This window comes from Mustela nivalis (genome assembly GCF_964662115.1).
Source record: "Mustela nivalis genome assembly, chromosome: 3".
Classification (NCBI taxonomy): Eukaryota; Metazoa; Chordata; class Mammalia; order Carnivora; family Mustelidae; genus Mustela; species Mustela nivalis.
The window spans coordinates 180,033,305-180,046,910 of record NC_139022.1 but is presented as its reverse complement, the minus strand read 5'-3'; the positions used below and the strand labels follow the sequence as shown (position 1 = coordinate 180,046,910).

Genomic DNA, 13,606 nt, shown 5'->3' with positions numbered 1-13,606 from the left:
GGCTCCAGCGGCCTCTGGGAGACTTGGGTAATTCCCTTCCCTTTCGCCAAGGCTCTGGGCATGGAGAAGCCTTCTTGGAAAGTCAAAGGAGGGCTGTCCTCTGAGGTGTCCCAGCTGCCCGCTGACCCAGCCTATTTTGGGAGGCTGGCCCACTGGGCCCGGGGGATTCTGGTCTCACCTGCCCTCGCCTCCAGGCTGCCTGCCTGAGCGCAGCTCTCCCTCCCTGGCCTGCTGAACGATGGGGTCATCATGGGGGTTGGATCCTGGCTCTGGAGGAGACTCCCTGAGGGCTTGTTCTGTCCCTCCTGCACGGTCCCCCACGTCTGCTAGAGAAGCAGATTGCCAGTGGCCCACACAGACCCTTCTCAGTGTGCCCCAGTGTCACCGACGCGCTTGGTCACTGTGCTCTGCGAAGGACCAGGCCTCTGCGTGTGGAGGCAGAAGGGGTCAATGCTTCTGGGACCTGAGACTCTGCTGGGCATCTGCCCCCCATGTCCCAAAGGCTCTTGACATTCCTGAAGCCCCGCCTCGGCCGCACTCCCTGTATTCTGTCAACTTCTGATCTTCCTTCTGAAAATTTTCACACTGCTCGGTGAAGACAGCACCCTTGCTCCCCAAGACAGAGCCTCCCAGGAGGCCGGCGAAGGAAGGCCCATGGAGGGAAGCCGGGGGGGAGGCCCCGGGAAGCCAGCACCTCGACACTGCCACGTGACTGACGATGACCAAACCACACCGGGGCAAGTGTGACAAATGCACGAGGCAGTGGCCGCCAAGAGTGACGGATGGCAGGTTCCTTAGAAGTCCTCAGGGCCGCCAGCCGGTCGCAGGAAAACATCCTGAGGCTTTGGCCTCACTGTGGCGTCCTGGCTCTGCCTGCCTGAGCCTGGAAGGGGCACGGGGTGGGCTGAGGAAAACAGGTGTCCAGCACTGGGCTCCCCGGGCCTGGCTCTCCTCACACACAGCCAGCCCAAGGCTCCTTGGCGGCACATGGTTGCCCCAGAGGTGGGCTCAAGGGGCTGACAGCCAGCAAGCCTGTCGAGGGGGTGCTCCCCGATGCTTTGGGGGAGAGGGAGCAGCACCCGAAGCCCTTGCCAGTCTGGGCCCTGCTGCGGACCCCAGGCTGCAAGGGCTCTGCTTTCTAACAGACCCCAGCATGGGGCTGTCACAGCAAGGTCTGTGGTACGGGTCCCCTCTGTTGGGAGCCTCTCTGTTCATTTGCTCATGTCCAGAGACAGCTGGGTTCGTAACTCCCCCTGTCCCAGCGGGCTTGGTGCCCAGAAGCTGTGTTAACGAAGCCCCTGGTCCCTGTCCAGAGCCAGTGGTCCTGCAGGTGGGGCCCTCTTGGGGTTGCGCTCAGCTTTGGCCTGCATCTTTGTCCTTGGCAGGGCAGCTGGCAGGGGTGCCTTTCTCTGGGGTGGACGTCACGCCCTCCCCTGCCCTCATGACTGTCCACAAACCCAAGGCCATGGGGACCCCTTGTACTGACCACCACGCTTCTGCTTTCTAGAAGGTGTGCCCCTGGCTGGGCTGCGCAAGGGGTCATGCCTGTGCCTGTGACAAGCCCCTGGATGCCCCTCTCGCCTCTCCAGTGTCAGGACATGGCCTCTCTGGGCTGGCTACCGAGCAGCACCGGCGTGTGGGCCTCTCCGAGGATGGGGTCCACCGCGTGTCCTCACGAGCTTGGAGCACCATGGGTAGCTTCAGGCTGGGATCACTGCGTGCCCTCGGACTGCTGGCAAGCTCCAGAGCCGGCCTCGGGCCACGCTGCTGAAGATTCAGGCTTTAGTCACAGTCTCTCCCCAAGTTAGAGATTCACACGGGATCCTGATGTGGTCAGTTCGCCGCTGGTGCCCGGGACCCGGCTTGTCTAACAGGAGGACACGGCGTGGACGGCAGGGCCCAGCCCTTAGGCACGTCCCTGTGTGGCAGCTGTCACCAGGCCATCTTGTTAACTTGGGAATCGGGCAGAGGAGAGACCAGCTGACTCCAGACCCGGTGCTCCCGCTCCAAAGTCAGCCCGGAAGTAGACAGAGAGAGCCGGAGCTTTGTACTCCCCGAGAACCCCAAGCGCACACGGCACGGCAGGCAGGCGTGGGGGCCCAACCTCCAGCGCCCCGAGGCTGGACACACCGCGTGAGCATGGGCGGCTGGGTGGCTGCAGGCCTGCGCGTTTCAGTCCAGAGTATGTCCGCGACGGAGAGATGCACCTGTGACAGCTGCCCGCGCGGGGGACACAGCTGCCTGCGCGGGGGACACAGCGGCCCGCGCGGGGACACAGCTGCCCGCGCGGGGGACACAGCTGCCCGCGTGCCAGACACAGCTGCCCGCGCGGGGGACACAGCTGCCCGCGTGCCGGACACAGCTGCCCGCGCGGGGGACACAGCGGCCCGCGTGCCGGGCAGGCGAGCAGCAGCGTCGGCTTTGGTGTCGCTGTCCTCTTCTGAGGCATCCAGGCAGCATCTCCCCACACCTGGGGGACAGTCCGTCCCTTCTCTGCGAGCTGCTTGTTCCCGGCACGCGCTGCTCCTTCGCTGGGGGTGCGGCCGCTCGTGCCCGAGGCTGGTCCCCGCTCCGTCGGGGTCGAGGTGCGGTCGCTCCCGTTCTCCCTTCCTGCGCGGCTTCAGCGGCTCAGACGTCCGTGTAGGGAAACTTGCCAGCCCTGCTTTTGTGGCTCCTGAGTTCAGTGCTCTGGAATAGGCCATTTGCACGTCTGTTTCCTGACCCACTGGTAACGTTCCACTTGGCTTTAGCAAAGAAAATCTTTAAAAATTGTTGTGAAACGGACGGACTCGCCTAACCCCAGAGAGAGTTTCCCGCACCGACGTCGGCTCCCGAATCCCCTTGCTTCTCTGCGCTCACACCGCCCTCCCCGCTCCTCCTCTCTCCCCGCCGGCTCGCGTCTTCCTGCGGTGGCCCGTGTCAGGACCAGCCCGCCGGGTAGGGTCCTGGGGTCGCAGACGCTGGGGCTCTGAGAGAGCCCAGAGCTGGGAACGGGGTGGCCTGGGTTTTCTGTAGCTCACCCCGACGGGCACCAGTTTCCTGTCTGGTCCATCTGTCGGGAGAACCTTTCCGTCCAGGAGGACAGCCTCGCAGCAAGGACAGGTCTTCACGCTGACTCCCGTCTCCCCTAGTGCTGGGGTGTCCCTTCGGTCCCTCCCTGTGGGGCAGCTTCCACGGATTCCCCACCGCCCGGCAGGGCGGCCCGTCTCAGGTGTGCGTCCACAGCCACACCCAGCGCAGTCCTTGACGCCGGGGCAGAAGGCGGCGAGCACCGGGCCAGCAAGGGAGGCTCCCCTCTGGGGTCGGTGGCGCCCCGACCGCACCGCTCATTCTCTGGACCGGCCGCCCCGGCCCCGCCTGTCCTCTGGTCCCTGCGGCCCCCGCGCCTGTGGCAATCTCTCAGACCTTCCCGCGGGCAGCCGCTCACGCTAAGTGCTCCCGCTCCCGCACTTGCCCAGCCTCTGATCTCACACCGCGTGCTTCCCCACGAAAACACTCCTGAACCGGTTCCCTGTTTCATCTCCCCTGGAATGTCTGCGTTTGCGCGGACACTTTCCTGGGGTGTAAGCTCTGTGGGGACTTTCCTTCTGTTTCTTGGGTCACATTTTCGGCCAGGTGGGGTCCCTTCTCTCTGCACCATCGGCACGGCCGCCGGGCGCTTCTCTGTCCTGTCGGGACCCGACCTCACCTGCCCTGCTTTCGCTGATGCGGAGTCAGCCTTCTGCCCGGATGGGCCCACGAGAGCTGCCGATCGGGGTGCATGCTGCTGTCCTCGTCCTGCGGGCCGAGAGCGTGCAGAGGGAGCCCCGGGACCCTCGTTCTGGGCTCGCAGCTGGCAGGTGGGCAGCGTGGCCCCCCACGGGAGCCGTTCCTTCCAGGCTTGGCCCACAGCTGCCACCCAGCCCTGTCAGGAGGGAGGGGGCCAGTGTTGAGTGGCCGGGGTCTCTGGTTGGGAATTCTTCAAGAGCGAGTCTGGCCGGCCAGAGACTGGCCGGGCCTGTGGCGGCTCTCCCCGTCACCTGTGACCCCTTCAGATGGCAGCTGCATTGTAATGAACTACTTAAATGGAAGCCTTGATTGATTCTAAGTGGCAATTTGCTGGTGGTTCAGCCATTAAGCACATAATGGGCATTTTAGGAGCTAGGAGGCCGAGTTCTGCTGGAGGTGCCCTGCGGCTCCTGTTGTGGGCTGGGAACCTGGATGGACCCAGTAGGGACGTGGCTCCCAGCTGGGGCGAATCCTTCCCACAACACTGTACGTCACTGGGTCACCATGGAAATCCCCGAGGCAGGGTGGGGGCTGTGGATCTCTGTCTACAGCCCGGCCCCTTGGCTCTGCAGCCCTGCTGGCTGGTCTGGGCCTCTGAGGAGCAGGGAGGACAGGGGTTCGGAGAGTAGGAATGGGGTGCCAGGCACCTCACCACGGTCCCTGTCAGCAGAACACCAGGACCTCGGTCCACGCTGCAGAGGCCACGGGCTCTGGTGCGCTTGGCCACCAAGACTACAACGGTGGCTGGAAAGATCCTAATTCCCTCCCAACTTCTGTCTGCTTCACCTCCAAAGACAGAAGGACCCAGCAAAGGCAACCCTGAGAGGAAACTTGGAGCTCTGGGGCCTCCACATCTGGCCTGCCCCAGAACACAAGCTGCACACACAGAGAGAGGCCACGCGCCCTCAGGGTGGCCATGACCTTGGGAAGCAATCAGGTGGTACAACCTTCCACGTCAAGATTCCACGGCCTTTGCTGGGGAGAAGCCAACCCTGGCGGCTGGAAGGGCAGAGGACACGCGAGGCTTCGGGGAGCCGCGACCTCGAGGAGCCACGGACCTCTCCCTCCGTGTGTCTCGCCGAGGGGGAGGGGAGCCCGTGTCCCGCACACGCACCCGCTGTGCTGTGAGACGCGCTGGGCCTGGCGGCGGCAGGGCAGGAACGAGGACGGAGATCCGCAGAACAGCGGCGGCTCCCCACACGCTCGAGGGGCAGCAGCTGCCCAGTGTCCACGCCCGCTCAGCAAATATTTGAGGTGCTAATGCAGGAAAGCACGTGTGCACAGTCCCAGGACGGACACGAAAGAGTGACAAGGACAGGAGAGGACAACGCCAAAGTGGGCCAAGGGAGCGCAGACCGCGGCGGGGACGGGGAGTGAGGTGGGGTTCCCCCCGCCCAGCACCGTGGCCGGTGCCTTCCAGCAAGGGCACGTTAACCCGCAGCTAACTGACGGCTGAGGCCGGGAGAGTCACACCTAATTAAGCACAGACGCCCGGCTGAGGAAGGCAGCGACGCGGGAACACACAGGTTTAGCTGTAATTACGGAGCCCCGGCCGGGTGCGGAAGGTCAGGAGGTGCCTGCCGGCCAGTCGGCCGCTGCTGGAGCGCGCCCGGACCAAGTGGGTGCCGGGGGCTCCGCAAGGTCATTGCCGACGGCGTCACACCCCCTCGGGATGCAGCTGGGCCCCCGGGGTCAAGCCCGACCATGGCCACCGCCTCCAAGGACCTTAACAAAATTCAGCTGAGTCCACGCAAATGCAAGAGCACAGTAAATCCTCTGGTTTTACTTTAACGTGTCCGAGCCAAGCCGAATGAACGCTGCCCGATGGGGTGACCAGACCGAGCAGGGCAGACCTTCCCGAGAGAAGAGTGTGGAGCGCTTAGGCACGCTCGGGGGACCCCTTCACTCAGTAATACAAGCAAGTCAGGGCTGGACCTGAAATGTCACACACCGAGGTCCATAGACACACGTGCACACACAGAGACACAGAGACACACGCAGAGACAGACACAGACATGCACTCCCGCAGGGGGGGTCCCAGGACCCGCTCTACAGACCGGTGTGGGGTTCCTCCAGCACTTTCCCAGGATGGGGCTGCCTCTCGGCCCCTCCCTGCTCCACGCGGAGAGGCACAGACCCCCTCGCTCTGACCTCTGTGCCCCCTCACGAGGCAGCAGGTGGGTCACAGGAAGTGTGTCGGCTGCCAGCCTGGGCTGGAGGTGAAGATCCTGACAGTGGCCTCAAATACTACCTCGCTGACCCTCAGGCCGCGGCCGCAAGGGTGTCGTGGATGAGTGCTCTGAGCTGTCGTCAGATGGGCCGGCCCGGCCACTCCCCCGGCTGGGCCTGCTTCCGGGACCCTGAGCCGAGCTCTGAGAGCAATGGGGTCCTTTCAGGACTGGCCCTGCTGCTCACAAACCAAAAAACACTTTAAATGTTGCAGACTCACAGAACTCAAGCAGACTTTGTGCATTTTTTAAATTAATAAATGGAAATTGTTGGGGTGCCTGGAGGCCGCCTCTGCCTTCGGCTCAGGTCATGATCCCAGGGTCCTGGGATCGAGCCCCACATCAGGCTCTCTGCTCAGCCAGGAGCCTGCTTCCTCCTCTCTCTCTCTGCCTGCCTCTCTGCCTCCTTGTGATCTCTGTCTGTCAAACAAATAAAATCTTAAAAACAAATGGAAATTGTTAATAGTTCTCTGGGAAGAAGCAGTTTCTTCGTTCTGAGCTACCGTGAACAGCAGAAGTGAAGGCAGAAGGAAGGCTGGGCCCCAGCCTGCTTCAAGCACTAGGGAGAGACCCAGAGCAGCGCTTCGACTTCTAGAAAAGCCTCCTCCTGTGTTCAGAGGTGTCCACCCCACAGGCTATCCCTCGTAGGGTGGGCAAGACAGTGAGGCCGCGCGGCAGATGTCATCGGTCATCCCCCGTGCACCTGCAGACGCGCACAGCGACGAGCTGTCACGTGAGTCCATGAACCTCTGGGCCGACAGCTCGTCAGGCCGCCCACGATGGCGTCATTCTCCCCGACCGCCCTCCCCTCCTCAACCCTTCTGGGGCCCGCTGCTTCTAGAGCGTTCTGAGTATAAAGAATCACGTGCTTTAGGCTTTGCTTTCTTATGATTTCATGGTGGCTCTAACTTAAAGATTTGAGAGCAGGATCTCTGACAATTATAACTTTGGGGCCAGACACCGGTGGGGTAGACCCAATGCACCATCCACCCCTGGAGAACAGCCAGCTAAACACCGTGGAGAGATGGACAGGGACACCGGAGGGCTCCAGACCTCGAAGGAAGGGGCGGCCTGTTTTCTTTTTTGTGTTTGTTTTTCTAACTTCCCTGTTCTTTTCGGCTTTTTCCCAAGGACAAGCCCCAGCCAGGGTCTTGTGGAGCCATTAAAACTCAGACAGAAGCGTGTAGTCTCATTAGATCAACAGAGTGAGGACAGGGCCGGGCACGGCTGCGGACGCTGGGCAGCGTGAGGCCAAATCCCACAGGCTCTGCAGGAACTCTGGCTATATTCCTGGCTGAGCCCTGAGCTGCACACGAGAGGGACAAGCCCCTGCCTCCCGTCACTTCAGTTTTGGTCCATTCCTCATCAAATGGCAATGTGACAAACAGCTCTGCACAAATTAGAACTCTCCAGAGGAACATAGCCAAACACAGAGTCATCGCAACGTCGGAGCCGTGATGTCCTGGGAACACCCCCAAATTACCACATGATCTGAAGAAGCAGGAAAATGGGACCCACACATCCACGGATTTCTCGAGATGATCAAGACGTTGGATTGAGCAGACAGGTTTCAAAGGAACTACTGTAATCATGCTCAAGGATGTAAAGGAAAATATACTTCTACGGAATTTAAAAAATGGTAAAGCTCGGTAGCAAAACAGAACAGGAGTTGGCAAATTTCTTCCGTAAGAGCCAGACAGCAAATTGCACAGGCTTCGGGCTTCCCCGTGTGCCTGCGGCGGCTCAGCCGTGGTGAGAACCGACACGATGCAGGGCGCGGTGGGCACAGCTCCGCCCCAGGAAACGTCCTCTACAGAAACATGTGGCCGGCCCACGTGCTGCCGTGCGCTGCACCCCAAAACAGAAGAAATCTAAAAGAAGCAAATGAAAATTCTAGAGTTGAAGAGTTCGATCTCTGAGATAAAAGATCCCACAGAGAGGCTGCACAGCCGAGACAGGAGAAGAGATCGGGCTCTCCGAGTCAGAGGGCTGGAGGTGGTCCCACTCAGGAGCAAGGACGAAAAAGGTACAGAGTGGGGAGAGCCTCAGGGCCCAGTGGGACAGTGTGGAAAGGCCCGATGTGTGTGTCAACGGGGTCCCAGAGGGGAGGCGAGTGGGGACGGGGTGGGGAAAAATCTGAGAAAGTCATGGTCCCAGATGTCCCCAGTTTGGCGAAAGACATAAACTCATAGATTTGAGAAACCCTTCAGGCCAGATTTCTGTTGGATCAGTTTCTATGGATCAGTCTTCCGGGGATCTTGGAGCAGGTCTGAGCAGAACTGAGGGTCCAGGGCAAGAAGTGGGGCTGGGGGAGGGCCCGGGCTCGGCTGGGACCATGGGGGACAGCCGGCAGAGGGTTACGCCGAGCCCCTCGGGTCAAGCTGACTGTACTGAGGGCCGTGCCCACCGGGCAGGGCTGCTGAGCGAAGGTGGGGCTCAGCTCGTGGGGACCCTATGCGACAAACCCGTTCCCTGGACTCAGGCCGCGACAGGCACAGGAGCCAGCGGGGAGAAGGCGGCAGGACAGCCGTCCCCGCCGGAGTCACACGGCCCATCACTTGGGATGTGGGGAAGGCCGCAGAACCGCAGGGACCCTGTGACTCTGCTTCCCAGGAGGAGCGTCCCCTGCCCTGGAGGCTGGACGGACCGGAAACGGCGTTCTTCTCCGGGGTTTAAGCTGGTCTCGGCCTGGGGGCTGGCTGGAGCTCGGGACACCCAGCCTGAGCAGCGGGTCCTCCGGAAAAGCCGCGGACACTAGGATCTGAAGCCGCTTGACTTCGGGGCGGGGCCGCGGACAGGCGACAGGGCTCTCGTGAGCAGATACTCTGTAGGGGGGGCAAGTTCAGGTCTTAGCGACCTTTACACCTTGCGGTGAGAATTCCAGTCAGGCGTTTTTCTCCGAGGACACCTTCTGCGCAGATACCGGGTGGGCAGGGTCCCAGGGTGCCGTGAAGGGAGCCCGTGGGCACTCGTGTGGGCTGCCATGGCCCTGCGGTCTCCACTGTCAGGGTGTTCCTAGCGCCCGCCCCCGAAGCCGGGACTTCATCACGGGCCGTTCCCCGGGCGCGGAGCAGCAGGAAATGCCGGCGACTGGTGACTCCGTGCGGATGCGGCCTTGCAGGAGGACAAAGCAGTCCCTGAGGTGGGAAGACCACAGGCCAGCCGCCGGCCCGGGAGCCCGGCACAGGCGCCAGGTCCTGAGAGAAGCTGGACTGACGGATGTGGGCAAACGGCGCCGTCGGGACACTCCTCACGGCCATGGCTCTTGTGTCCCCCACCTCCCGCCATCCGCGCCAGATGCAGGAGCATCAGCAGCGAGGGCACAGCCTGCAGGGCGCGTGGGCTGGGAGCTGCCCCCGAGGCCCGCCCGAGAGCTGGGGCCCCCCTGGGAGCCGCTCCTTCCCGGCTTCTGCTCCCAAGGACCTCAGCAAGCTGTCATCACTTTATGCCTCCGGACTTGGCTTCCCCGTGACAAGAGGATCATCAGGTCCCTTCTGGGATGTTGTAAAATGAAAGTCAGGATCTCACAGGGACGTGGGTCACGAGCCTCTGCCCCCAGCCGGATGAGAACAAAAGCGGAGATGTCACTTGTGTTCTGTATTTTCAGTTTTCTGGTCCGGCCAACAGGAAGGAGGGACATGAGGGTCGCGGGCGCGGGCGCCCCGGGGTCTGCGTGCCCAGGCGTCCTGCTCCCATGCACATGGGCCCGGGCACAAAATTTGGGTGGAAGATGTGAGGACATAGAGAGCACGTGGGGGTAGGACAGGCTTTCTGGGCCGCCTCCTCTGGCCAGAGCCCCCCAGCCGGCAAGCGCACATCACAACTCCTTCCCGCCTTGGGCATCCATGCACACATTCTGGACAAGGGAACTCAACCTGGGTCAGCAAAGCCAGGGGCACAGGGCACGCGTGCTGGCCTCGCTGGGCCCAGGGTGGGGACGCTCCTAGATGTGGCCTCTGTGCAGAGAATCCAGGGAGTGAGCGTAGCGAGGCTGCGGGGTAGGCGAAATCAATTCGTTTCCTATAAACCAGCAATGAAGGCACGAATTTGAAATTTAAAACACAATGCCATTTATATCAGCACCCAAACCAAACAAAAAATTAAAAAAAAAAAACACCTTAGGTATGAATCTTACAGAATATGTCCAAGACCCACATGAGGAAAATTTCTAGACTTGGATGAAGACTTCCGGTAAAGCCTGCATCTACGTGCACCGAACAGAGTCCATTCCACACGCACAGATAGGAAGACCCGACAGGGTCAAGACGAGAGTTCGTCCCGCAGGACCATGAACTCAGTAAAGAGCTCCAGCGGGCGATTGCATCACACGGACACGCGAGAGACCCAGACGGCCAGCACAGCACCGCAGGAGATCAAAGTCCAGGACCACACGCGCCGACTTGGAGACTCACATACACCGCAGTCACGGAGTCGGCGCGGTGCTGGCGGAAGGACAGAGCTGCCGAGACAGACCCGCAGGAGCACGGTCCCGACCTCGCACGGAGGAGCGAAGACCGTCTCCGCGGCGAGCTGTGCGGGAACGGCGGGGCGCGCGGCAGGAGGAGCGGGACACAGACCTCACAGCCCTCGGGGCGTGGGCCTCCGCGTGCGGCGCGGGCCTCGGTGGCAAATGCGGGGTCGTAAACCTCCTAGAAGACGGAGTAAGGGGAGACGCGGCGGGCCCGGTTTGGTGGTGGCGTTTGAGACGCAGCACCAGCGGCGCGACCCGTGAGAGGCGCAGCAGAGGAAGTGCGGCTCGCGGACCGCCAGACCGCCTGGTCCCCGGGAGCCAGAGACGAGGGAGCGAGGAGACGGGCCGGGAGAAGACACCTGCCGAGACACACACGAAGAGCTCGAACCTCAGTGAGAAGAGAGACGCCCGACTGAAAAGTGGGCGACAGATCGGCAGACACGTCAGCCAAGAAGGTGCGCGGCTGGAAGGTGGGCTCTGAGAGGATGCTCCGGGTCGTCCCTCATCGGGACCTGCAGGTCAAAACACCAAGGCACTACTCTGCGTCTGCCGACGTGGCTAAAGCCCCGAACACTGCCAGTGCCGGATGCCGGCCCGGGCGTGCAGCCGCGGGGGCGGGCGGGAACGCAGAACCAGCGGCCACTTTGGAGGACAGCTCAGTGGCTGGCTACAAAACAACCTACCCTTACTGTGCGACCCAACAACCACACTCCTTGGCATTCACACAAAGGCTCTGAAACCTTATGTCCACACAAGAACCTGCAAACGGACGTCTGAGCAGCTCTGTTCACAAGGGCCAGACCTCGGGAGCAACCAAGACCTTCTTCAGTGCGTGAAGGACGAACAAGTCTGCGACCCACAGACAGTATCATTCGGGCCTGGAGGAGTGAGCTATCGGGACAGGAAAGTCCACGGATGAATGTTCAACGCATGTTACAACGTCAAAGAAGTCAGTCTGCATTCTGGACGCCCGTACAGCAGGACCCCAGGTCTGTGGCGTTCTGGAAAAGGCAACACTACAGAGGCAGCAGAAAGACCCGTGGTGCCGGGGCTGGGGTGGGGGGGGCGACAGTGGAGCCGAGGGGACTTCTAGGCACTGCAAATGCTCAGTACGATGCGGCCACGTCAAACGTCCGTGTTCTGCCCTTGTCCGGCCCTACAGGCTACACAGCACGCGCCGCGAGCAGACCCACGGGCGAACTACGGGAAGCGACGAAGGATCGATACCGGCTCCTCAGCTGCGGCACACGCGTCGCGGCAGCACGGACAGGAGACAGACTCCCGGGGGGGCAAGGGCGGGCGAGGGCGGGCGAGGGGCCCCCCTGCGCCGTCTGGTCACTGACTGTGTAAGTTCACAGCTTCACTGGAAACATCGAGTCTCGTAATACTTGAAAGTCAGCGTTGCTGACGCTGTGGTGGGTGCTCCTGGGGGCGTGGCGACACCGTGATGTGGCCTTAGGATGCCAGGCCCCGGACGGCAGTGAGAGCGTGTTAAGGATGAGGAGTGGGAGGTGGGGAGGCCGGGACACGGGAACCAGGCGGGAAGCGCCGCAGTTTTCCGCCAGCTGCTCCGCCGTCCGTGCTGGTTCTTCTGGACTCACACACTGCAGGTGCCGCGAGCGGCGTGGGCAGGGGCATGCGTGGACGTGAGCGCAGCTGGGCTGGAAGCCCCGCCTCGGGGTCCAGCAGCATGGGGGGCAAGGCCGCAGCCCCCCCGCCCCCTCCGCCCCCACCTCGGGGGAGAGCTGCTGCTCCCTCGTGAGGGGTGTGAGGGGTCCAGTGAGTCCTTCTCTGCGGGAGAAGCCGGCCCCCTGCACCGCAGCTGTGCACCCCGACCCACCAGGCGTGTTGGACACCGTGCCCGCTGAGTCCCCTGGACATGCCACCTGTACCCCCCCACCCGCCACCGGGATGGAGGCCCAGCACCCCCCAAACAGCCTGACATGTGTCCCTCCCAGGACAGGAGCTCCGTGGGAGGTGACAAGGCCTCCGTGGAGGCTGTGACCTGCAAGCCCTAGCCAGGGCACAGCAGGCCTCCCACATGGTGGCCGCACGCTTCCTCCGTGGGCTCTGGCGGGGCCAGTGCCCAGGGCTCTGTGCGGCTGAGCGCCCGCCCAGCTCAGGCTGCGGAGACATGCAGACCCTGCCCTGCTCCCTCTGATGCAGGCAGAGGCACTTACAAGGGAGGACAGCCTTGGTTCTGGAAAAGCAGACAATTCATCTGAACTGCCCACAGTCAGGCCTCGGTGGCTCCGTGGATTTAGGCAGAATCTAGCTAAACGTGACCCCGTGGGCTGATGCAGTGGCCGGCCAAAGGACGGCTCTCGGGTGCCTCTCCCTCAGCTGACAGCTGCCCGGGGTCAGCCGGCTTCCCCCCTGCCCTCTCCTGAGCAGACGCGGCCATGCCAGTCGCCGTGCTTGGCTCCGGGTCGGCCCCAGGCCGGGAGGGTTGGAAGGCGCAGGGTGGGCTCACTAGCGAGCCAGCGCCCGGCTCAGGAAGGCCATCAGCTCTGCGGGGAGAGTCCCAGACACACTCGGCTCACTGACACTGCAATGAGCCTTCAGGGCCTCAGAAAACCAGGATTCTAAGCAGAAAGCCAGCGGGAGGTTCCGTGGGGTCAGCTGCCCCTGAGGGCAAGGTAGGGGCCTCAGGGGAGAGGCAAGTGCAGAGACATAGCCCCTTGGTCTCCACCCCCTGTGCCCCTGGAGGGTGCCCGGGCCGGCGTGGGGGGTGGGAAGAGGGTCCCAGGGCACTGGGCCTGGGATCAGCACTCCCCACCCTGACCTGTGCTCGAGGCTCCGAGCAGTGACTCTGGTCGGCGGAAGAACCTGTCCCGTCCCTGGGCGTCCTGCCTCTGCTGACGCGCTGCGGGCCCCTCCGCGAGCAGGCGGTGGGCCTCAAGCCATCAGAACATACATGTCATCGTTGAGTTAACGAGGGAAGGGTTTTGACAACAGAGGCTTATTCTCCACACCGGGGGCCTTCTCAGAAACTTGAAACGGTCTTCCTTCTCCCGTTGATCCCCAGCAAGGTAAGCTCTGGGTGGGGGAGGTGCTTGGGGAAGGGCTGAGCTCAGACCCACCGCAGGCCAGCAGAGGGTCACAGTGCCTGGGCCACACCTGCGCCCCCGAGCGCCCG

The 13,606-nt window shown here is 62.5% G+C and overlaps 1 protein-coding gene across 4 annotated transcripts in view; it reads right to left on the bottom strand.

Moving 5' to 3' along the window:
- The window catches only part of SLC9A3 (solute carrier family 9 member A3), a gene marked incomplete at its 3' end in the record, with an annotated part of 44,859 nt that overhangs the window by 20,072 nt on the left and 11,181 nt on the right, over window positions 1-13,606 (bottom strand). The gene's annotated exons all lie outside the window — the stretch shown is intronic.